Source organism: Anguilla rostrata, chromosome 8 (genome assembly GCF_018555375.3).
Source record: "Anguilla rostrata isolate EN2019 chromosome 8, ASM1855537v3, whole genome shotgun sequence".
Lineage (NCBI taxonomy): Eukaryota > Metazoa > Chordata > Actinopteri > Anguilliformes > Anguillidae > Anguilla > Anguilla rostrata.
Window position 1 is genome coordinate 43,021,113 of NC_057940.1, and position 25,798 is coordinate 43,046,910.

General features: G+C 44.9%; 2 protein-coding genes, 1 long non-coding RNA gene and 1 pseudogene across 6 annotated transcripts in view; 1 reads left to right on the forward strand and 3 right to left on the reverse strand.

Annotated features, from left to right (window-relative positions):
• The window catches only part of LOC135261776 (uncharacterized), a 137,239-nt gene that overhangs the window by 65,655 nt on the left and 45,786 nt on the right, over positions 1-25,798 (forward strand). For 2 of the 4 annotated variants that reach the window (XR_010332022.1, XR_010332025.1), the window contains exon 4: positions 2,661-2,699. The exons of the other annotated variants lie outside the window; for them this stretch is intronic. This is a non-coding gene — a long non-coding RNA (uncharacterized LOC135261776). The remainder of the gene's footprint in view (positions 1-2,660; positions 2,700-25,798) is intronic. 4 annotated transcript variants of the gene reach the window in all.
• LOC135261774 (H-2 class I histocompatibility antigen, Q7 alpha chain-like) overlaps positions 1-25,798 on the reverse strand; it is an 80,452-nt gene that overhangs the window by 5,638 nt on the left and 49,016 nt on the right. The window lies entirely within an intron of this gene.
• LOC135261773 (class I histocompatibility antigen, F10 alpha chain-like) lies at positions 921-17,620 on the reverse strand (annotated as a pseudogene).
• LOC135260275 (class I histocompatibility antigen, F10 alpha chain-like) overlaps positions 921-25,798 on the reverse strand; it is a 35,337-nt gene continuing 10,459 nt past the window's right edge. Inside the window, exon 7 of the mRNA XM_064345515.1 lies at positions 921-2,967. The gene's annotated coding sequence lies outside the window, so the exon portion shown is untranslated. The remainder of the gene's footprint in view (positions 2,968-25,798) is intronic.

A 25,798-nucleotide genomic window follows, 5' to 3' on the forward strand; every position in this document is an offset into this window, starting at 1 on the left:
GTAGATGGCACATACATCGAGATTAAGCAGCCTCAAAATTATACTGATTACATCAACAGAAAAGGGAAATACTCATTGAATGTGCAAGCTACTTGTGATTACAAATATACGTTCATGGATGTCGTTGTCAAATGACCAGGCAGTGTTCACGATGCCCGTTTATTTGCAAATTCAAGCATCAATGGGTACTTGAGAGACAAAAAAATACCTTCTTGCCGAAGAGTAGTGGTGGAGGGAGAAGACGCTATTCCTGTCTTTCTGTTGGGAGACCCCACATAACCCCTTATGCCCTATGTTATGAAAGAATATGCGAGTGGCGGAGGGACTCCTCAGGAACAGTATTTCGGGTTATCTCTGTGTAGATCAAGAATGGTAATTGAATGCTCTTTTGGATGATTGATGGCACGGTTTGGGGATTTACAAAGCAACGTGCAGCAGCTTGCATGCAGGAGGAGCAGCCGAATGAATAGAGGGAGGCTGTTTAAGTAGACCGCCCTGTTAAGTCAATATACTGTGATAGGCGAACATCACTCAACTGAGCAATCAGCTGATTCAGCCGGAGCGCTTGACTCTCGTGGCCTACCAGAACTACGCGATGCTCCATTTTTGTGCTGCACAATTACTGTGAGGCTAAAAAAGAAAATATCCCTGACCAAAATGTTACTGCAGCTATTCAATACGATAGAGAGTTCCAGCCACCTACTCAGCACAATAACTTTAGAACAGAATGCAACGAAACTGAGGGGAGACGAGTGAGACATGTACTCACAAAATTTTTTAATCCATGAACTGACAAAAGTAGTATCTAAACATGGTAGAACAGTAAAGTGTTACACATATGAATGAGACGTAAAACGTTGCGCTAATTTTAATGTGTTGAGTAGAAACGTCAAAAGAAAAAGATAATCTTTGAGCAGCAATCAGTGAGCAGACATCACTTTATTTTTCTGTATTTCAAAAATAGAACATTAGAAAAATATTTTCTTGAGACACTTTTTGTGCAAACGGTTTAACAAGAATGACATTTCATCTGTCGTTATATGTATTTTTCCGACCAATTAATTTTAACAAGAACATTTCTTCACATTAATATCATTGTGAACAAGAATAACAACAAATGCATGTCTTTCAAAAATAGAACATTAGAAAAATATTTTCCTGAGACACTTTTTGTGCACACTGTTTAACAGGAATGTCATTTCATCTGTTGTTGTGTTGATGTATTTTTTTCACCAATAAATTTAACAAAGGTTTTTCTTCACATTAATCTCATTGTGAACAAGAATAATAACAAATGCAGCATTCGAAAAATATTTTCCTGAGACACTTCACATTTGTAAAGGTTCAGTTTCAGTCGCTTTTGTTTGTAGGTGGACAACATTGTGTTGAGCATATCACGGCAATTTTGGATCTCTGTAAACAAGCCTCCATCTTGCGTGTCAGATTCCAAACTTTCGGAAGTGCCAGGGGAAGGAGCAGTGCCAGGGGAAGAAGCAGAACTGCTGAGCAACAGAGCAAAGTAGAGCAAAACAACTCTGCCGTGACCACTTCTTCCAGAGTCCACTGCGTGCCTATACTTGAGTCGAACAGCCTTAAGCTTAGTTGTGACAATTGCCTTGGTAACATCATCCTTACTGTGTGGGTAGTCCTTTCCCAATTTCTCAGCATCCTCAGCAGATGGGTACTGCTCATTGAAAAGCTCCAATATGTCGCCATATTTATTTTGGCAAGATTCCCAGTCTATATATGCCATGGCCTTAATCATTAAAACACAATAACCATTAGCACTGTCGTGTACATTCAATCATAAATGTTGTTACATTTAGTCCATCGCCAATTATGCTATATGCCCAGAGTTATAGCCTTACTTGAGTCCTTGATATTGGTTCTGTTGTTGGAATGCTTCCTGGTTTCCTGTACAAAATATTTAGTATATAATAGTTGTAGTGGAAAAGGGGAACGTTGTTCACCCTTTTCTTCTGTTCCAAGACACAGCTTGATCCTTGTCACAGGCCGCTTGCATCGTGGGACTTGCTCTGCAGGTTACGTCTGTCATGCGTGGCTTTCCGAGTTCTTCGACCACCACTAATTTCATAGCAACACTAATGCAATTCCTAATGAAGGCTAGTCGTGGTCAGACTTTTTGCCATGGTTGAGTTGTGACTGCCTTTTTTTTAAAGCCATCGATTTTTTCTTTTCTGAGATCCAGTTTTGCGTTTATAAGGCATTTCCAGGGCCGGCCCGTGGCATAAACGCTGTATGCGGTTGTTCAGGGTCACAACCGCTGGGGGGGGGCACACGATCCAATGTTTATCTAAGGTAAATAACGTTATTTTCGCAATTACGTTAGTCATCCCCTATCGCGGAACTAGCGGTATAAATTTTAAATGAAATGGCAAGGGCAACAGAACATTTCATAACAAATGAATGAAATAGGATTACCAAACGATTTGCTGCAGTCAGGGGGAATCACATTAAACACACACACACACACACACACACACACACACACACACACACACATGCATGCATGTACACGCATACACACATACACACGTATGCTCTATAAGGCATTTTGATTTGCTTCATTGTAGCTAGGACTCCCTGTGGAGCCAGAACTCCAAGAGCTGCAGGAAAGGCCAGTGAGGTATAGACTGCAGGTTGGTTGGAGTTCACTAAATCAGTGTCAGGGGCTGCAGGTTGGGAAGGAGTTCGCTGAATCTGACTGTGGCCGGATGTTGTTTGAGCTCGGGGAATCTGGGTCAAAGGATTCAATGAAAAACTCAGTCAGAACCCCAGTTCAGCAGAGCTCAGGGTAGCTTATATAACACTCAGCTCATATCACACATGCAGGCTCATTTCACACACTCAGACTCATATCACACACTCAGACTCATATCACACACTCAGACTCATATCACACACTCAGACTCATATCACACACTCAGCTCATATCACACACTCAGACTCATTTTACATGTTTAATCTTATTCTACAACCAACCAACTCACTATGACTGACTCAATTATTCTATGCATTTCGAGGGTTGAATTAATGTACACATTTTATTTAATGTTACCTCAGTAACATGCATTTCAGCCAATTAAAAACTATATCAGGATTCCAGACCTGATGAAGATACAGACATTCAGCCAAACACAAATGCACGCGCACACACACAGACAAGGAACAGCACTGCAATACAGCAGACATATAAACAGGAGTAATTACAGTCTGAACCCTGGGCATCTGTACTTGATTATAATGACATTCATAAGCATTTAGTAAAGAATAGGAGTAAATATACACACTTCTAGTCATCTCATAGTCTGGAACTGAGACACAGAGAGTTAGAATCACACATACAGCATGTCTGACTGTCACAGTGAAACTATTAAACTGTGAAATGTTTCAGTGTGCCAGCTTAATTATGTTACTGCGCTTAAGGTGTGCCAGTGGGTCTGTGTCTGTTACTCAGTCTCAGTGTGTCAGTGTATCTGTGTGTCAGTGACTCTTACCTGAGTTTCTCTTCTTCTAAATGACGATAGCGATGACAGCGAGGGCGAGGATGAAAACGGCCAGCACACATGATGACGCCGATGATGACGCCCTTCCTGCCATCAGGATTGAAGGTACGCAGTGCAGTCAGAGGGAATCACATTAAACACACACACACACACACATGCATGTACACGCATACACACATATGCACACACACAAACACATACAACAAACACGCAATTCTTGATTAATACATTACACATTTCACATCTTCTATCATGAACTTGTGTCTAAACCATCCCTGACTATTTGTGCTAATCAGTGGAGAGTGTAGTGATTACACAGCTCACAGTATAGTGTAGTAAGAGCCAGAGGTCCTACAGAGTGAAGCACAGTGTGTTTGGGCTAAACCTCTCTGTGTGTTTGTCCTGTTTGTGGCATCAGCAGGGGTGGGGGTAAGGATGTATATAGCAGGTCCACTCTCCCTCTCACCCTCTCACTCCCTACCTCTCTCTCTCTCTCTCTCCCCCTCTCCTCTCTCTCTCTCTCTCTCTCTCTCTCTCTCTGGTGCATGCTGGGAGTTTTCGTGAGTGAGAGCGTGTGTTTGGCGGGAGTGAGTGTTGCTTGTTTAAAAGCTTTTTACGGCTTTTCTCTTTATTCCAATTTGCGTGTTTTTCACTGTATGATATAGCTAGTTTTTCTGTAGTTAGTGCTGTTAGTTCTGTGTTGGTAGGTGTCGGGTTTTGGTGCGGATGGCGTCCCAAGAGACGCCGTCCGTCTCCCTCCGACATGGAGTACGAATTTTGGCCGATCCAGGTGTCACGGTGGAGGAGGTTCTTCTCGCGGTGGGTGATCTAGTTGGGCATGACAACTTGTCATACGCCTCCAGAATGAATAAAGCGGTGGTTTTATTTTTAAAAGAGGTACGGTTTGTTTCACAATTAATCGAAAACGGTATTTTTATTAATGATTTGTTTGTGCCTGTTTCCCCGCTGGCTATGCCGTCAACCAGGATAACGATATCGGGTGTCCCCCCGTTTATCCCCAATGAGGCGCTTCAGCGAGCGAGAGCTTGAGCGAGAGCTTCAGCGTTTTGGAAAAATGGCGAGTGGTTTTAAAAGTATTGGCTTAGGGTGTAAGAACGAGAAACTTAAACATGTCCAGTCTTTAAGGAGACAGGTGTTTATGTTTCTGGTTTCCCCTACACAGTCCCTAGACGTGTCTTTTAGAGTAAAGCACGAAAACGGGTTTTACATGGTTTATGCGAGCTCTGGTAGCATGAAGTGTTTTGAGTGTGGGGATGTAGGTCACAAACGCTCCGCCTGTCCTCACAGACATCGAGCGTCAGAAAACACGGAGGCCGGTGGTGCTCAGCCGCCGGAGGCTGATGCAGGAGAAGGTACGAGTGGACAGGGAGAAAAGGAAACGCAGCTACCCAAAACATCGCCTTATGATGCAAATGCATTTGAAAAATCAGAGGAGCGGGATCAGAAGGATCAGGCTAATTTAGATGCGACTGTAACGATTGTAGACTGCCCAGCCCCGAGTGGTGTAGGAAGCGGGGCTATAGTTACGGATTTGCCGGGAGTGGAGGTAGCTGAGCCGCGTCAGGCAGAGCAGGCACAAGGGGCGATGACTGGGTCCGGCTTAGGTAAGCAGGCTAGCGGCGAGGGAGCGGTGGCTGAGCCGCCTGTCACTGAGAACCAGGAAAACGATGAAATGGAGTATGACTCCGATTCAGATGGCGTGTCAGTAACAGACTCGCAGCAAAGTGGCGATGCATATACGCTTGAGGAAATCAATATTTTCCTTGATGATACCTTTGGAAAATCGGTCAGAGTCGAAGACTACTTTCCTGATAGAGAGAAATTTATTAAGACCGTCTCAGCTTTGCAAAAACTGGTTGGTTTAGATGTTTTAGATGAAAAAAGCGCTATAGATTAAGGAAACATGTCACTGTTTTGAGGAAGGGATTTGAGCCAAAGAAAGGAAAAACTGTGAAAAAGCGGAAAATAACTAAATAAATGAATGAATTATGATGATGTTTCACAGGGTGTTGTTTCTCTTCCATCTGTTTTTTCTATCTGCTTCTCTGTTTCCAATCTTTATTTTTTCCATGCATAGATTAAGGGTTGGGTCTCTAAACATCAATGGAGGTAGGGATAGACAAAAGAGGGCTTTAGTTTCTGATTTGTGTCAACAGAAAGGATTAGATGTAATTTTCCTACAAGAAACACACAGTGACATAACAAATGAAGTAGAATGGGGTTTATGGTGGAGGGGTCAGCACTTCCTTAGCCATGGGACTAATTTTAGCGCAGGGATAGCCATCCTTTTTTCACCTGGGGTGAGTTTAAAAGTTATATCCACCACTGAGATAGTGAAGGGCAGGGTGCAGATGGTCAGGGCTGAGATCTGCGAAATTATTTTTTGTTTTATTAATGTCTATGCTCCGAACCAAGGTTCAGAGCGGCTGAAAGTTTTTAAGAAATTGAGGGAATCAATACAGCAGTGTGGTCAAGGGGAATGTATTGTGATGGGAGGGGATTGGAATTGCACAGTAAATTTCACTTTGGATAGGACAAGTGAGGAACCTCATTTATCATCATCCACTTGTTTATCTCAGCTCATTACTCAATCAGATTTAGTGGATGCATGGAGGGTCAAACATCCACAAGTCAGACAGTATACATGGGTAAAGATATTAAATAGCAGGGTAAGTGCAGCCAGATTAGATAGGGTTTACACATCACAGGTGTTTAGCGCTAGGTTACTAAATAGTTTCATTCACCCCGTTGGTTTCACTGATCATCACCTTGTCACAGTGGATTTTCACCTCTCACCTAACAAAAAGGTCAGCTCATATTGGCATTTCAATGTAAAATTACTACAAGATAAATTTTTTGTGAAGTTTGGTTTGTTTTGGGAGGTCTGGAGGAACAGGAAAGGGGAGTTTGTCTCCTTGAGCCAATGGTGGGAGGTGGGAAAGACGCACATCCGTCTCTTCTGTCAGCAGTACACTGCTCATTCTACCAGCAGGGTCAAGTCATCCATGCAGACTCTGGAGCAAGAGATTAGGGATATTGAGTGCGGCCTTATAACACACAATAACCCTGATGGTGACACATTACAGAGGAAAAGACAGGAACTCAGCATGTTTTTACACGAGAGGGTGAAAGGGGCTATGGTTAGGGCACGTTTTATTGGTATCAAGGACATGGATGCACCTAGCTCCTTTTTCTTCAATTTGGAGAAGTCTGTATCCCAAACAAAGCAGATGGCGTGTCTTCGGCTCCCAGATGGAAGGGTGACCACCAACCCAGCTGAGATGAGGAGGCATGCAGTGGCTTTCTATACTGCCCTCTACGGGCGGAGGACTCTGATGCAGCATGTGCTGCTGAGCTTCTTCAGGGCTGCCTCAGCTGGGGATGGCGGAGCGCACCGCTTTGGACACTGACATCAGCCTGGATGAGCTTACTACTGCAGTAGGGCAGTTGACATCCGGTCGCGCTCCAGGCATAGATGGGCTACCTGCAGACTTCTATAAACACTTCTGGAGCTGCTTAGGGACTGACTTACTGGAAGTGCTACAGGAGTGCGCGAAGAGTGGCTCATTACCGACTTCCTGTCGGCGTGCAGCTCTCTCTCTTCTTCCAAAAAAAGGAGACCTGGCCTTACTTAAAAACTGGAGACCTGTGGCCCTCTTATGCACAGATTATAAGCTGCTTTCCAAGGTCCTGGCTAATAGACTGAAAGACTATCTGGAAATACTGGTTCATAAAGACCAGTCATATTGTATCCCAGATAGGTCTATCATGGACAATCTTTTTTTAATGAGAGATTTGTTTGATGTGTGCAAAATGTACAACCTTGATGTCGGTGTTTTATCCCTTGACCAGGAAAAGGCTTTTGATCGTGTCGACCATGTTTTTTCTTTTTCTACTTTGAGGGCTTTTGGTTTTGGGGAGGGCTTTATGGCATGGTTAGGGTTGTTATACAATGGGGCATCATGCATGGTTAAGGTGGGAGGTGGGCTGAGTCGTCCAATTCCTGTTGAGAGAGGGATCAGACAGGGCTGCCCCATCTCTGGACAGTTATACTCTCTCACAATTGAACCACTTTTAAACAGGCTCAGAAATAGGCTCACAGGGCTCTCCCTACCGGGGCTACCACAGAGCCCACCATTAGTGGTGTCGGCATATGCCGATGATGTTAACATTTTTATAAAGGAGCAGAGGGATGTGGATGTTTTAGTTGAAAGTTTAGGTTTTTATGAAAAGGCTTCCTCTGCAAGGGTAAACTGGGAGAAGAGTGAGGCCCTACAGGTAGGACAGTGGCGGGAGAGGGCAGCTCCCAGCCTGCCAGGGGGTCTCAGGTGGGGAAGGGCAGGAATGAAGGTTTTGGGAATATTTTTAGGGACGGAGGAGTTTCAGTTGCAGAACTGGGAGGGTATCATGGAGAAGGTGTGTGCCAGACTGTCTAGGTGGAAGTGGCTGCTACCCCAGCTGTCATATAGGGGGAGAGTTCTGGTCATCAATAACCTGGTCGCCTCGACCTTATGGCACAGACTGATTGTCTTATCTCCACCAAGGGGCCTAGTTGAGGCGGTGCAGAGGACTATTGTGGACTTCTTCTGGTCCGGCCAGCACTGGATAAGGGCGTCTGCACTGTACCTTCCTGTTGAGGAGGGGGGGCAGGGCCTTATTGACATCCCCAACAGGATAAGGGCTTTCAGGCTGCAGGCAGCACAGAGGCTGCTTTACAACTTCGGTCTGAGCTGGCAGGATACAGCTCGACTGTTACTGCGGAGGGCTGGTCGACTCGGCTATGACAAGCAGCTGTTCCTGCTCCAGCCTGAGTTGGTGGACCTGACTGGGTTGACGCCTTTCTACCTGTCAGTCCTACAGTCGTGGCAGGTTTTCAAGGTCCACCGGGAATCAGAAATGACACCAGGGATGTGGCTGTTTGAGGAGCCACTGTTCTATACTGCCCTCATAAAAACTCAGACCTTGTCCTCTGCCAGCCTGCGGTCCAGCCTGAGAGAAGCTGGCTGTGTCAAGCTGGGCCATTTGATGAAGACGTCTGTAGACCAACTCGCAGAGAAAACAAACATCAGATCCTCTAGACTGCTGGAGAGGTTGGTGGAAGAGGTCTGTGCATCCCTGCCAGGGCCCCTAAGAGCATTTGCTGAGAACCGTACTCTGTCTGACCAATGGGATGATGAGTGTGAGTATGTATTTCCCCCTTTGACTGTCTATCCTGCTGTTGGGGAGTGGCAAGAAGAGGGGGGCGCTTGCTGTCTTTTACAACCCCAGAGTTGGGGGAGTTTGAGACTCTAAGCAAGAAAGCAGCTTATTACACCTGTGTCAAAGTGTCACACTTACGCTCTTTGGCAGGGATAGAGGCGTCGAGGTGGACTGGGTTTTTTGATCCAGACTCTTCCCCGAAAGGCTGCTGGCGGTCTTTGTACAAACCTCCCATTGATAAACGGGCAGGTGACCTCCAGTGGAGGATTGTGCATGGGGCCATAGCCACAAATAGACATCTGGTGCACCTGGATCCCAGTATAGGGGAGGGTTGTCCTTTTTGTTCGGGGGCGGAATCCCTACAACACCTTTTTATTCTGTGTCCCAGACTTAAGGGTTTATTTAGGCAGTTAGAGGGGTGGTTTCAGGGTTTGGGGACAAGATTTTCTTTTCAGTTATTTATTTATGGTCCACGGTATTCGGCGGCTAAAAGGTCTGTGCATGTTCTACTTAATTTTTTATCAGGAGTAGCAAAACTGTCTATATGGAAGACAAGAAAGAACTGCATCCAGGGTCAGGGGTCAGTTGACCCAGTCCTGATGATGAGTGGACTGCTGGCAGCCCGTCTCAGGCTGGAATTTGTATACTATAAACTGACGGATAACATGGATGCTTTCATGCACACTTGGGGTATTGGAGGGGTTTTGTGCACTGTTCAGGAGGATTTGCTATTACTTCATTTTTGAAGTATTTTCTGTTGTGTGGAATTTTTGGTTTTTGGTTTGTAAATAAGGATGTAAATAAGGAATTTTTTCTCTCTCTCTCTCTTTCTCTTTCTTTTCTGCCTGTGTTTAGTTTTTTGATAGTCTTTCTTTTTATGTTCTTTGTCTATTGGTTTTATTTTTGAAGTATAGCAATTTTCTGTGTTGGAAAATGTCCCAATAAAAGGGGTTTTTAAAAATCAAAAAAAATCTCCTCTCTCTCTCACTCACTCTTGATATCTCTCTCTCTCTCTCCCCCTCTCCTCTCTCTCTCTCTCTCTCACTCACTCTTGATATCGCTGTTCCTCTTGATGTTCTCCTCTCTGACAGGCAGAACAATGTCCTGTTTCAGGCTCTTGTGCTGTACAGTACAGGTGTACTCTCGGCTCTTCCAGTCCTCAGGCTTCACTCTCAGGTGAGATCTGGTCTGGAAAGTTCCGTCCTCGTTGGGCACCGTCCCCCCCAGTTCTACGTCCACATCCAGGTCCTCATGGTTTCTCTGCCAGGTTACCGTGATGCCACGGGGGTAGAATCCGGTCACATGACAGGTAACAACAGGAGAGGAGGAGTCCTTCTGCAGCAGAGAGACCTCAGGAGCAACTGAGAGAGAGAGAGAGAGAGAGAGAGAGGGGGGATAGAGGGAGGACAGAGGGTGGGAGATGGAGAGAGAACAAAATTGTATTGTTAAATTTCATTTACACAGGCACTGGGTTAACCTCAATTACAATATTCAGTCAATACAGCTCAGCCATTGTTCCTTTTTATTCCACAACAAGCAAAATTTCATCAGCCTTGCACGACCATTCAAAATTAAAAATCGTCATAAAAAGTCAACTACCCATCATCATCAAGCTGGTGCAGTTTTTCCAAAAGTCTCATCCAGAAAATCATTTATCTCCAGCAACGAGTAAAGCTGCTCTTCGGTTATCTGAGAACCAAGTTTAGACATACTTAAAATATCAGAAATAGCATCCTGGTGCTTCTTTTCTTCACCATCGTTAACTTCTAACGGTAAGTCCACAAACACCAACAAATCAGTCTTCGTCCCCAGTTTGATACTCATCTCTGGATTGGCTATGTAAGGTTCAATTTTGACTGTCCGTGGATTTTGATCTTTGTCTGCATTCTGGTACAGTTGTAAAGATCAGAAGGCTGTAAACACAGCTGATGAAAAGACTACTACCCCACAATCTGGAGATTGCTGTGGGACAGACTCTCAACCTTATTACCCCACCAACACTTGTGGCCTACAGGAATGAGGAGAAACAGTTACCAGGACAGTGTCTGTTTTCATGTCGTAAAAGCACCCACAGGCCCCGTTAGGTCAGATGGGAACCTGGTTGACCATTACCCACAACTGGATGGCTGTTGCCTGTGCCCTGTTAATCAAGGTGTGTCGGATGGGCCTGGATAGGCATTTGTTTTTAATGATACTGAGTAGAATGAACTTGGCAGGACTCACTCCTTTTTATGGAGCAGTCTTATAGGTGTGGCAGATATTTGCTGTGTCAAGGGAAAACATCGCTACCCCTGGTTTTTGGACCCTTGAGGAGCCTTTGTTTCTTAATCTATTACTCCATGATATCGGTACACTTGATTCACCAACAGTGCGATCTAGCCTGGTGGAGGCCGGCATTTCCAAGATCCGTTATCTGCGGACGGCTGATGGGTGGCTGGCAGCGGAACGGGTGGCAGCCCTGGCGGGCTTTAAATCTGTCAGAGGACGCTGGAAGAACTTGGCACCTCACTGCCCAGACCAATGCAGGACTATCTAGGCCTCCCATTAAAAGTATTGATATAAAAATGACACCATGTTACAAGAAACAATATTGGCTATCTTACCTCAAAAATTAAACAAGCTGTATTTCCAAAGCTATGCTACCCAATGTTTCCTAAATTGTTTAAAGTAATTTGGCCCAGAATAGAGCCATACCTTTTATCAAGCATTTAAAAAATAGGCCATAGAACTCTTATATAAGGCTCTAAAAACTGAAGAGGTCAGCCAAGCAAAGTATCCCCTCAGTCAGCGGGTGCTGAACCTCTCTAAACTAACCAGTACTAGCACAAATCAGCTTCAGGTCAGCACTGCTTCACAGCTGCCAATGAGAGTCAACCAAACTATGAAACAAATCAAAAGCATATATTTGGAACACTGGAAGACCAGTGCCAAATCCCAAAATAAGCAGAATTGTTATCAGTCCCTAAACAGAGAATACACACAGGCAGATTATCTGTTCTCTGTCAGTCACACAAAGCAGAGACAGATCCTGACCAAGTACAGGCTCAGTGACCACACCTTAGCAACTGAAAACGGTAGACATAAAAAGTCCTAGTTGCCCAAAGAGGGATGTTTATGTGGTCACTGTAAGACAGGAGAGGTACAGACAGAGACCAGGGGATCTCAAACTCAGTCCTGTGTATGCTGGTTTTCATTCCAACCTCAACTGCAACCCCAGGATTTTAACAAGCAAATTTTTATGTTTTAGAGCTGGGGGGCCCAGTCTTATCCAGAAAGGGCTAGTGTGGGTGCACACACCTGATTCTACTAATCAACCACTAGAGCCTTTGCTAAGCACCTTGATTCAATGTGTAAATGTTATAATTAGTTATATGAAATTATTTCAGTAATTTATATATACATATCTTATACATATTTTTAGCTGCGACTATAGCTCTGTGTGTCGGTCGGTCGGTTGTTCGGTCAGTCCACAAAGTGTCCCAGCCCGTAGCGGCCATAGTTTTCGCCCCAGGAGGCTGAAATTTGGCATGGACGTTGGTCATGACCGAAGGTAGAGCTGAGTAAGTTTCATTACATTATTACATTATTGTGGCACATGAGTAAAGCATTGAATATCAAAAGGGGGCATTAGAAATCAATCAACTGTTTTATTTCCAATCATGTTCCCAAATAAATGTCTTTTTATCATTGAACACAAGCCTGTCTCTTAGCCTAAAATGTGACCATAACAGTTTAAAAAAAAATTATTTAACATAAGTTTATCTTTAAAGCACTAATGTGGCCATAGCAGTCCTTTTAATCTATTTAACATACTATTTACATGCGTAACTAATGCATTGGCCGGTTGGAATTGTGCAACACATGGTGTCAGAGGGGTGCGTTCGTAAATTCACTCCGGTGGTGTCAGTGCTCTCTTGTTGTTTAGAAATTAGCGCTGCTCTCAGAGCCACACCGACCGCTCCAGCTGAAGAGCCGGTTTGTCAGAGTGTCTGAACCCCATAATGGCTGACAGTGTGGCAAAATGCGACAGTTGGGTTATTTGGCAATATAGGTAGTGTTCTTCAACACGCAGCAACTAACAGTAACATCTGTGCATCAATTAATTAACATAAACATTAAATAATATTATATGCGTTAATTTGCGTTATTTTTTTTAACGTGTTATTTTTATAATTAATTCATTAATCGAAATGAATGCGTTAATTTGGCAGCTCTTATATATATACATATATATATATATATATATATATATATATATATATATATTCATATACATATATATATATATACATATATATATAAAAACTGATATATATTGCAATGGCAATATTTACTGTATTCATTTCTTATGTGCTCCTAGTTATTATATTTTGCTGAAATGAATTTTGTAGTAATTTATCTTCTTTTCTCCAGTAGGAGTCTCTTTCTCTGCAGGCTGCAGAGGGAGAATGCGCGGTGCATGCACAGGCGTGTGCACTGGTCGCTTCCGGGTGCAAAATAATTAGCTCCCCTATAAAAGATGGCAATCTGGGGCAGCAGGAGCTCTCTCTCGTGTTCCTGTGGACACGCTACATAGCAGCTCGCTGCGACCGTTGTGTTTTGTTTCTTTGTTTAACTTAGTTATGACTGATCTTCATTTTCTACCTTGATCCAAATATTACGTCCGAATACCTGGTAGGCTGTGTGGTTAGTGTTTTCTTTTCTTTTGCACTTGTTTTTTGTTGTAGCTAGTCAGGGTAGCGGACCGGAAGACTCACTTACCCTTTCTCCCCTTTAATTTGTTCTTTCTCTTATCCCATCCTCGACGCAAGTGAGGGCAGAAGTTATTCTGTTCACACAGCTCAGTCTGGTTCTGGACTGTGAGCGTTAGGCTAGACCTGCTGGCTCTGCCCTGTCTACCTGTTTGTTTTGTATTGGGTTTGTTTTCATGTCATTTAATAAATATACGTTGTGGTCTTTTCAACGTGTTTGGCTTTTGTGCTGACCATTGGTTATAATAACTCGCATTTCAGCATTTCATGCCAATAAAGCATATTTAACTGATTTGAAATTGTGTGTGTGTGTGAGAGAGAGAGAGAGAGAGAGAGAGAGAGAGAGAGAGAGAGAGAGAGAGAGAGAGAGAGAGAGAGAGAGAGAGAGAGAGAGAGAGAGAGAGAGGAGAGAGAGAGAGAGAGAGAGAGAGAGAGAGAGAGAGAGAGGAGAGAGAGAGAGAGAGAGAGAGAGAGAGAGAGGTCAAGGATGTAAGAGGGTTAGGGACAGTGTGAGGCATGTGAAACCCATTCAAACTCAAGTCTCTTTTTTCTACATAGAGATCGCAGATGCTAATTGATCTGTGCGTAATGTGCTATTCCTGAACAGTCTGAGCAGCAGAGTTGTGTTGTACCTGTCCTCTCCAGAGTGCTCCTGTAGCTCACATACTTCTTCAGTGACTCAATGCAGATCTGGGTCTGGTACTGCTTGTCATTCTCCGGCTCAGCTGGATTCCATTTCACTGCACTGATAAACAGCAGCTGTGCAGGTGGAATGAAATTCCAGGTTTTCATGTCATCAGTGAGGAAGTATTTCCCGTCGTATTCATAATGTTCAATCCCTCTCCCCGGTCTCATCATTCCACTGACAACCAACAATCCACTTGAGAATGTGCACACCTGAAGATAATAAACACACACTGTCACTGCGCACATCCCACACACACACACACACACACTGTCACTGTGCACATCCCACACACACACACACACGCACAGTCACTGAGCACATGTCACACATACACACACACACGGTCAGTGAAAACATCCCACACACATGGCCACTGCACACATCCCACACACAAACACTGTCACTGTGCACACCCCCCCCCCCACACACACACACTGTCACTGCGCACATCCACACACACACACACACACACACACACACAGTCACTGTGCACATCCCCCATACACACACACACACACACACACACTGTCACTGTGCCCATGCCACACACACAGAGACACACAGTCACTGCGCACATCACACACACACACACAGTCACTGTGCACATCCCCCATACACACACACACACACACACACACACACTGTCACTGAGCACATGTCACACACACAAACGGTCAGTGAAAACATCCCACACACATGGCCACTGCACACATCCCACACACAAACACTGTCACTGTGCCACCCCCCCCCACCACACACACACTGTCACTGCGCACATCCCACACACACACACACACACACACACACACAGTCACTGTGCACATCCCCCATACACACACACACACACACACACACTGTCACTGTGCCCATGCCACACACACAGAGACACACAGTCACTGCGCACATCACACACACACACACAGTCACTGTGCACATCCCCCATACACACACACACACACACACACTGTCACTGAGCACATGTCACACACACAAACGGTCAGTGAAAACATCCCACACACACACACACACACACACACAGTTACTGAGCACATCCCACACACACACACACACACGCACACACACACAGTTACTGAGCACATCCCACACACACGGTCACTGCACACATGGTCAGTGAAAACATCCCACACACACACACACACGCACAGTCACTGAGCACATGTCACATACACACACACACACACACGGTCAGTTAAAACATCCCACACACACACACACGGCCATTGCACACATCCCACACACACACACACACACTGTCACTGCGCACATCCCAAACACACACACACACACACACACTGTCACTGCGCACATCCCACACACACGCACAGACCGTCATTGAGCACATCCCACACACACACACACACACTGTCACTTCGCACATCCCACACACACACACACACATACACACAGTCACTACGCACATCCCACACTTTTGTGTGTGTGTGTGTGTGTGTGTGTGTGTGTGTGTGTACTGTATGCGTGTGTCTATTTGCATGTGTTAAGGAGTGTGAATTTGTGAGCAGGTATATGTATCCATACGTGAATTTTAATGAGTGTGCGTCTGTGCTTACCCTGAGTTGTCCTGAAATGCTGCATTGCAATTCCAATTTGTCTTTGAAGATCTGATGTGCATAGAGTGCTTTCTGAGTCTGTTTGTCCCAGTACTGCTTGTCCACTGATATTTCCATCCACTCAGTCTGGGGGATCATCCTCCTGATGTTGCTGTCATAGTGCACAAACTGCTCATCATTCACCAAACCCGTGATGATGAACTCTGGGGAGTCAGTATCCCCAGTGACAACAGTGTAGATGTACTTCAGAGAGTGAGAGGCTGTGGACACAAACACACCTAATAAATTACAGTATTTAACAGACACGCTTACCTAAACACCATCAGACTGACAGCATTTTCTTAAAAATTTATTTACCCAGTTGGACATTTAGGAAATCCTGTGATCACTATCAAGTTCTGAATAAAAAAAGAATACAGAGACAATTTAAGAGCTGAAGATTTCTGCATGCCATTAATTCAGTATTCAAAAGTACAAATTATACTTGCTGCAACTGAACACCAAGAAACTGCATCTCAGAAAATGGCTTCTGAACTAAGCAAGTCAGAACCATTTCTGTTACTAACATAAAAATGTAATCAGAGAACTCAGTTGCAGCAAGTATAATCAGAAACAGTTCACTGTCCCAGTGGTCCTGTCTCACTGCATTCTCCGATTAGTTCTGTGGTTTTTGGTTGCTGCACTTGTATGTCTTGTTAGCCTAGTTCTGCTCAGCTGCGCAGTATTTAACGGAAGATACGCTTATCATGGAGGTGAAGATGTCCACACCATATAAATTCAAAGGTCTTAGATGTAATATAGAATAAAAAGCCGTATTAGACCTACACTGCTGTAATTACATTGGTTTGTAGCCAGAGGAACACAGGACCTTAATTGAAATATTCCTCCTTTTGTTTGTGTATTAAACTACTATACTACTGTATTAGCTGCCCATCAAATTATTGAAATCTATTAAGTCAATGCAATTCGATTATACAGTCTTTCAATATAGACAGCACGGTGGTGCAGTGGGTAGCACTGTCACCTCACAGCAAGAAGGTCCTGGGTTTGAATGTGGAGGGCCTTTCTGTGTGGAGTTTGCATGTTTTCCTCCCACAGTCCAAAGACTTGCAGGTAGGATAACTGGAAACTCTAAAATTGCCAATAGGTATGAGTGTGTGAATGAACAGTGAGTGAATGATGTGTGTGCTTTGAGATAGATTGGCGGCCTGTCCAGGGTGTATTTCTACCTCTTGCTCAATGCACACTGGGATAGAACGTTAAAGTTGCGCAAAGCTAAAAGTATTTTTTAAAACATAAGGAAGCCAACTTACATGAGACAAGGCACAAAATAGCTGAAATAACACACCTATTAAAGGAAACAGGCCTGTCATACAGCATAATTGGTTATGAAATATGAAGTACCCCAATAGCATGAATATTTACAATCTCAAGTATTCATGCTATTTGGGTACTGCGTGGATTATCACACTGACTTTGATTTAACCTGAATTTCTTTCTCAGTTTTGCATTTGCATGTCCGATACAGGCCTCGCATATGCTTCCTGTATTAGGCACTGACTGCACCTGGAGCTGCGAATCGGGAACTAACTTCAGCGTCGTATTTTTTTCTAATATAGGCTATGTATAATTCAGTCTAACTTACCTGCATTTGCCCAACAAATGGCACGCAGCACAACATAAAGAAGACCGAGGACTCTCATTCCGAGAAAAATGTTCAGTTAGATTATTCCATGACAAGTTTGTGTTCTGCAGGTCTTCCACGACCTCCTCGTTGAGTTGTAACAGAAGCGATGAAATCAGGAAATGAACAGGTTGGTAAATGAATGGGTAGCCCTTAGTAATAGCCCTTACCAATAGTAAACACGCAGAGACGAAGCGCCAATAACCTCTGGGGCAAATTGATGAAAATAGGCTCGGCATCGAAACTGAAAGCAAACTTCGGATACGGACGGAGTGTGGCACAGTGGGTAAGGAACTGGGCTTGTAACCGAAAGGTCGCAGGTTCAATTTCCGGGTAAGGACACTGCCGTTGTACTTGAGCAAGGTACTTAACCGGAATTGCTTCAGTATATGCCTGGTACGGCAGCTGCTCCGCTGCTGACCACAAAGCCCTCCAGAGGGTGGTGAAGACAGCGGAGCGCATCATTGGCTGCCACCTCCCATCTGTGCAAGGCATCTACCACACACGATGCCTTAGGAAAGCACAGAAAATCATAAAAGACTTCAGCCACCCAGGCTATGGTCTGTTCTCACTGCTGCCGTCTGGCAGACGCTTCCGGAGCATCCGGGCACGGACGACCAGACTCACAAACAGTTTTTTCCCTCAGGCCATCAGGCTTCTCAACCAGCAACATTAATCTCTGGGATCACATTGATCACATGTCCTCCTGTGTATGCTATGTACGTTCAATGTACAATCTTATGCACATATTCATCAGCACTCCTGCACTTTATAGATGGTTAATATTTAAATATTTAATACTCCTATTCCCTCTGTCCATATCCCCCATCTGTACAGGCTGGTACTTATTTGCTGCTAATATTTAACACTATGTTTAATATTATGTGTATTTTATATTATGTGTGATATTTCTTTGATATATTTTAGATATTTTCAATATTTTGCTCTTGCTTCTACGTAGTTGCTGCCTGCCATGTCACAAGAATTTCTTTGCTCAGAATGACCTGTGTTATACTGTGCACTTGACAAATAAAAACACTTTGACACTTTGACACTTTATATCCAGCTGTATAAATGGATACAATGTAAAAAATGTTATGTAAAACTTGTGTAAGTCGCTCTGGATAAGAGCGTCTGCTAAATGCCTGTAATGTAATAGTAATAATAATAGTAGAAGAATAAGAATATAGCCTCCTTTATTAGGTACACCTGCTCGTTAGCGCAAATAATCCACTTCCCCAAATAGAGAATCCTGTGGCTGCAACTCACTATAATAAGCATGCGGACATGGTGAAGAATTAAGGCTGTTTTGGAGGCAAAAGCGGGTCCTACCCTATATACAGTGCAGTGCGTTAGTATTGTGGTGACACAAGTACAGTGACACAAATTTGGTTATTTTGGCTCTGTACTCCAGCGCATTGGATTTGAAATGAAGCAATCACTATGGGGCTAAAGTGCAGACTGTCTGATCTGAGGGTATTTACATCCGTATGGCTGATCCATGTAAGAATTACAGCGTTTTATATTCATAGCCTCCCCTGTTTTAAGGGAGCAAATGTAATTTGACAAATTAACATAAACAGAAATAAAGCCCTCATATTTAGTACTTTGTTACAAATCCTTTACATTCAATGACTGCCTGATGTCTGTGAACCATAGACATAACCAGATGCTGAGTATCTTCCCTGGTGATGCTCTGCCAGGCCTGTACTGCAGTCATCATCAGTTCTTGTCTGTTTCCATGGGGTTTTTGACTTCAGTCTTGTCTTCAGCAAGTGAAACGCATGTTCAGCTGGATTCAGGGCAGGCAGTTGACTTGGCCAGTCAAAGACACCGTCCACATTTTTTCCACAACTCATTTGCTGCTGTAGCAGTATGTTTGGGGTCATCGTCCTGCTGCAAGGTGAAGCACTGTCCAATCTGAGCTGATAAGATATTTCTGTCCACTTCAGAATTCATCCTGTTGCTGCCATCAGCAGTCAGTGAAGACAAGTGAGCTGTTTCAGTGGCAGCTACATATGTCCAAGCCATAACACTACCTCAGTCATGTTTCACAGCTGAGGGGGTGCTTTGGATCATGAGCAGGTCTTTTATCATACTCTAACCTGGCCATTTTGGGGTTTTTTTGCGGTGAACCCTCTGAAGTTATGCCGGTGTGCCCTTCCCTTTATGGTAGTCTATGGTAATGAGCTGCTTTAAGCATTCTGCCAAAAGCAGAGCATGCCCTTCTCTCCCAGCTGATGAGTCATGCGGGGTGGAGCCTATGCAGGGGCAGCTGCATCTCCCATCCAATCAATAGGCACTCTGGGTAAATGGCTAACAGTTAGCTAGCTTGTCCAAGAAGGTGCTTTTCTGTGTTCCATGTGTGTTATTTGGAGGAGATGGCACACACCAGTAGCAAACTTGCCACACGGTTACACACCAGTAGCAAACTTGCCACACGGGTACACACCAGTAGCAAAGTTACAACACAGTTACACACCAGTAGTAAACTTACCACACGGTTACACACCAGTAGCACACAAACTTGCCTCATGGACCAGGTAGCTGCTAGTGAAACAAAGGACACATTTCAGATCCACAAGTGCAGCAGCTACAGAACATTAAAGCAAATAAGTATGATTGGTATTGTTACATTTTCGTGGCGTTAATGTTTTTATCAGATAAATTTTGACACACCGACTTGACTTACTGAAATGTATCAGTTTGCATTTAATCATTTAGCAGATACTCAGTGTAAATATACAGTTAATTAATTAGGAGTGACGTGAATGCATTATACCTGTGCGTACATGCATTGTTCAAGGCTGAAGTGGAGAACTTTGTCCTGAAGATGGCAGCAGAGTTCCCATCCAGGAAGGATCAGCTAATCTTCTTCATCAACAACTATGACATGATGCTGAGCGTGCTGATGGTGAGACAGACGGACAGACGGACTCGGGAGAGTGTGAGCACGCTCTGTGCACTGCCTGAGCCCCAGAGAGCTGGCCTGGAGACTGACTGACTGACTGACTGTGTATGAACCTGTTTGGTAAAGCGCCTGATCACAGCATCTCTCTCTCTCTGCTGCATGCGATGGGAGTGGGTGTGGTGAGTGGATGTGTGAGTGAGAGTGGCTGGAGCACGACTGTCGGTGAGTTTTTCCAAACTTTTCTTTTTTCGCACCGGTGAGGGTTTTTCAGGACTGTTCCTAAGCACTATTTACTAGTAGGCAGGCAACGTTTTTTTAAAGAGGGCGACCAGCTTTGCTGGTCGGGATGCCAACGTCCCTAGGTGGTGAGCGGCTCACTCGGCGAAATGGCATTAAAGCCGCCCCGAGTGTGCCGTGCTCGGTAGAAGAGTGCATATTAGCGATAGCGAAGGTGGTTGGACACGAGTGTATTAAGTTCGCGTCAAGAATGAATAAAGGAATCGTGGTGTTTCTCGACAGCATTGACAAAGTTAATGCCGTAGTTGAACATGGAATTGTTGTTAAGGAAACTTTTACCATGGTGCTTCCGCTCGTCAACCCGGCGAGAAGGATTACTTTGTCAAATATGCCGCCTATGGTTACCAATGAAATGCTAACGCAAGCGTTGTCACGTCACGGTAAAATAGTTACCCCGATTAAGAAACTTTCCGGTGGTTTTCAGTCCCCGCTTTTAAAGCACGTTATGTCTTTCAGAAGTCAAGTGCACATGATTTTAAACGATGATACGGATCATTTCTCCATGTCGTTCAATTTTAGGATTGACAATTTTGATTATACTGTGTATGCAACTTCTGATAGCTTGAGATGCTTTGTGTGCAACTGTGTAGGTCATTTAGCTAGATCCTGTCCGAACAGGGAGCCTGCTGCAGATGAGCCTGCTGGCCCGTCTTCTTGCGGGGCAGGGGAAGCGCAAACAAACTCAGATCAGGGGAGTAAGGATAATACTGATAATGTTGTGTCTGAAACAACAGAAGTGGTTGTAGGAAAAAGGGGGGAGAAGGTGGCAGAGGAGGCGAATGAACAAGGGGCTTCTCAAGCAGATAGCATGGTTGGGGAGGAGGTGAATGAACAAGGGGCTTCTCAAGTAGATAGCATGGGTGGGGAGGAGGTGAATGAACAAGGGGCTTCTCAAGTAGATAGCATGGCTGGGGAGGAGGTAAATGAACAAGGGGCCACGCAAGCAGATAGCATAGTTACAGCCATAGTTGAGTGTGGGGGGCCTGAGGAGGAAGATGAGGGTGTTTTCAAGATACCAACAGTTAAAAGGAAAAGTTCACGTACAGCAGGACGTATTGCAAAAACAAAAAAAGTAGACCAACAAACACCAGATGATAGAGTGGAGAGACAGGATCTCACTTCTAGTGTTGCAGACTCTAGTGAGGACGAGTATTTTTCAGACTCCTCTACAGCTAGTGGGCTTGAGCAGCCTACAGGTGGCTACACGATTGAACAGATAATGAATTTTCTGAAAACAACTAAGAATCAAAAGAACATTCAGATTAATGAACATTTTCCTGATCTGAGGCTATTTGTCAGATCTGTAAAGGCTCACATGAGCATCAAAGGGCAGGCAGCTTTTCCCAGTCCTGAGGTTTACAGAGTATTAAAGTTTTTGCAAAAGGCAAAGGAACACATCAAGCTAAATGATGATACTCAGGCATAGGCAAACCCCTCCTTTTCTCTGTTCAGTATTTCTAATGCTGTTTTATTTGTTCTTTATCACTCTACCATACATGGCAGAGGCTAAGATAGCAACACTTAACCTGAATGGGGCGAGGGATGGTAGAAAGAGGGGAATTTTTTTCCAGTTATTAAAGCAAAAACACATTGATGTTACCTTCGCTCAAAAGACACACAGTGATACTGGTAATGAGGCTGACTTGAGGAAGGAGTGGGAGGGTGAGGTTTTTCTGAGCCATAAGAGCTCAAATAGCTCAGGGGTGGCCATTTTGTTTTCAAGGTCTTTCTCGCCACTCTCCTATGTTGTAGAGGGGGTGGTTAGAGGTAGACTTTTGAAGGTGGTTACAAAGTTCGATCACTTCAACATAGCCTTTATAATGTGTATGCCCCAACATATGGACCAGAGAGGGTGATTTTTCTGAATGTGCTTAATGAAATAATAGCTAAATGTAACACTGATGACTTGTTGTATGTTGCTGGAGATTTTAATTGTACAGCGCAGGACACATTGGATAGGAACCATACAGAACCACATGCACCTTCCAGCAGATTGATCTGTCAAATTATTGAGACACATGAGCTGTGTGATGTCTGGAGGCGTGTCCATGGACAGCATAGGCAGTACACCTGGACACACACTAGAGGAAGTTCAATCACAATGGCCAGATTGGATAGGATATATGTGTTTGAGCATCAAGCCAGTGCAATAAAACAGTGTTGTATAACCCCGGTGGGTTTTTCTGATCACAGCTTAGTGGCAGGGACTTTTTCCATCCAATCTTTTAAGCCTGGGAGTGCTTACTGGCATTTTAACAATACACTCATACAAGACTCTAATTTTAGGGAGGTTTTTGGTTTTTTTTGGGGTACATGGAAGAAGCAAAGACATACTTTCAACTCTTTGCAACAATGGTGGGATTGTGGTAAAATACAGATTAAACAGTTGTGTCTGCAATACACTTTAAATGTCACAAGAGACATCACCCAGTCTATGAAGGCACTGGAGAGCAAAATAGAGGATCTCCAAACTTTGGTGGAGACCTCTGGAGGAAGAGAAACAATTGGTGTTCTCAAAGTCTTTGGTTGACCTGCTGGGCATACGGGCTCAGGGAGCACTGGTGCGGTCAAGGTTCCAGGATGTAGCTGAGATGGATGCCCCATCAAAGTTTTTCTTTGGCTTAGAGAAGAAAAGTGGTCAGAGTCGGTTTATTCACTGTCTGAAATCCGTCACAGGTCAGGAGCTCACAGAGCTTACTGCAATCCGACGGAGGGCAGTGGAGTTCTTTTCAGAGCTTTACCTGAGTGAATACAGAGAGGAGGCAGAGATAGCAAATGCTTTCTACGACGGGCTTCCAACCGTTCATGCCAGTGGGGATCTAGGGGGGTTTCTATCTCAGCAGGAACTATACACAGCACTTCAGGGCATGGCGAGTGGGAAGGCCCCTGGAATTGATGGACTGCCAGTAGAATTTTACAAGGGCTTCTGGCAGGTGGTAGGTGAAGACTTGCTATCCGTGCTCAATGACAGTCTGGCTGGAGGGTCACTGCCGTTGAGCTGCAGGAGGGCGGTTGTGACCTTGCTGCCAAAAAAGGGTGACCCTAAGGAGGTGAAGAACTGGCGGCCCTTGGCATTGCTCTGTACCGATTACAAACTCCTCTCCAAGGCTCTGGCTAACCGACTGAAGGAAGTGATTGGGCAGGTTATTGGTGCTGACCAAACCTACTGTGTGCCTGGCAGGACGATAACTGACAATGTAGCCTTAGTTCGGGATGTTTTGGCCCTCTCTGGACAATTGGGGATTGACACTGGTCTCATTTTCTTAGACCAAGAGAAGGCTTTTGACCGGGTGGAACACCAGTACCTTTGGAAGACCCTTGAGGCCTTCCAGTTCAACCATGGTTTTATTGCAAAGGTTAGGGTGTTGTATCAGAACATTGAGAGTGTGTTGAAGGTAAACGGTGGCTTGAGTGCCCCTTTTAAGGTGTGTAGGGGCATACGACAGGGGTGCGCACTGAGTGGAATGCTCTACTCGCTGGCCATCGAGCCCCTGTTGCACAGGATAAGGACTGCAATTACAGGTTTTAAAATTCCAGGTTGCCCAGCTTTTGTAAAATTGTCAGCTTATGCAGATGATCTTGCTGTTATGACCTCTGGTCATAAAGATGTGGATGTGTTAACTACCATAGTTAATGATTTCAAGGTGTTATCATCTGCAAAGATCAATTGGAGCAAGAGTGAAGCGCTGTTAGTCGGAGGCTGGAGGGGTGGGCAGCCTACGCTGCCAGGGGAGCTGCAGTGGACGCGTGGGGGCATTAAGTATCTGGGTATTTTTTTGGGAGATGATGACATGGTAAAGAAAAATTGGGAAGGTGTATTAGAAATGGTGGAGGGCCGTCTGAGGAAGTGGAAATGGCTGCTACCACAAATGTCATATCGGGGAAGGACACTGGTGATCAACAATCTGGTGGCATCTGCATTGTGGCATCGCCTAGCATGTGTGGACCCCCCGTCAGGGCTACTGGCGAAGGTTCAGTCAGTGCTGGTGAACTTTTTTTGGGACCGACTACACTGGGTTCCACAGAATGTACTGTATATGCCCAAGGAAGAAGGGGGCCAAGGGCTGGTGCACCTGGGAAGCAGGGGGGCTGCTTTCCGGTTGCAGTTCATACAGAGGCTGCTCTATGGCCCAGCGAACTTAGTCTGGAGGCCCCTAGCCTGTGCAATCCTTCAGCGGGCAGGTGGGCTGGGTCTTGATGCATCAATCTTTCTTATGGATTACAAAGGTCCTACACTGAGTGGATTACCTGTGTTTTACAATGGCCTGCTGCGTGCATGGGGTTTCCTGAAACGTTGCCGTGCAGGGTCCGCTACATCGACTTTCTGGCTCCTGGAGGAGCCGTTGGTGTATGGGTCCCGGCTGGATGTGTGCTGTGAGACCCTTCCTCAGCTAACTGAACTGCTATGTGCTTCCAAGACTGTTAAGTTACGACAGGCTGTGGGCACGGCTGGCCGGGAGTTGGACCAGGTGGGGGATTTTGGCACTCGCCTTCGGGTGCGGTCGGGGCGGTATACCTCCAAGGTGCTGCTGGGCTGGAGGCAGGCCCTAACTGACGTGGAACGGCAACTGCTCAGAGACTGTGGACCTAACCTAGGCCAGCATAACACAGGAGATCCGTTTCCTAGGCTCCTGGTGTCCCCCAGGTTCTCTGATTCTGCACATCAAGGTTCCCTGTTAGAACATCGGAGTATGGACAATGTGGCCCTGGACGTGGCACACGGAAAAACTCTGTATAACATGGTGGTGAAAGTGGTGAATGAAAAGAAGCCGATTTCTCTCACAGACACACCGTGGAGGTCTTACTTGAGGTTAATGGAGGAGGAAAAGCCACAGTGGCGGGCATTATACAAACCACCGTTGGCCAAGAGGGTTGGGGATTTACAGTGGAGGGTGCTGCATGGGATAATTGCAGTGAATAGTTTTATTTCTGTAATAAACCCGGCGGTTTCCCACCACTGTCCTTTCTGCAATGAGAGGGAAACAGTTTTTCACTGCTTTTCTGTATGTGTGAGACTTCGGCCTCTGTTCGCCTTCTTGGGTCGACTGTTTAGGTCAATGGGGGTAACTTTTTCAAAAAAGGTTTTTATCCTGGGTTTCCCATACAGTTGCACACAGAGGGCGAAGTCTCA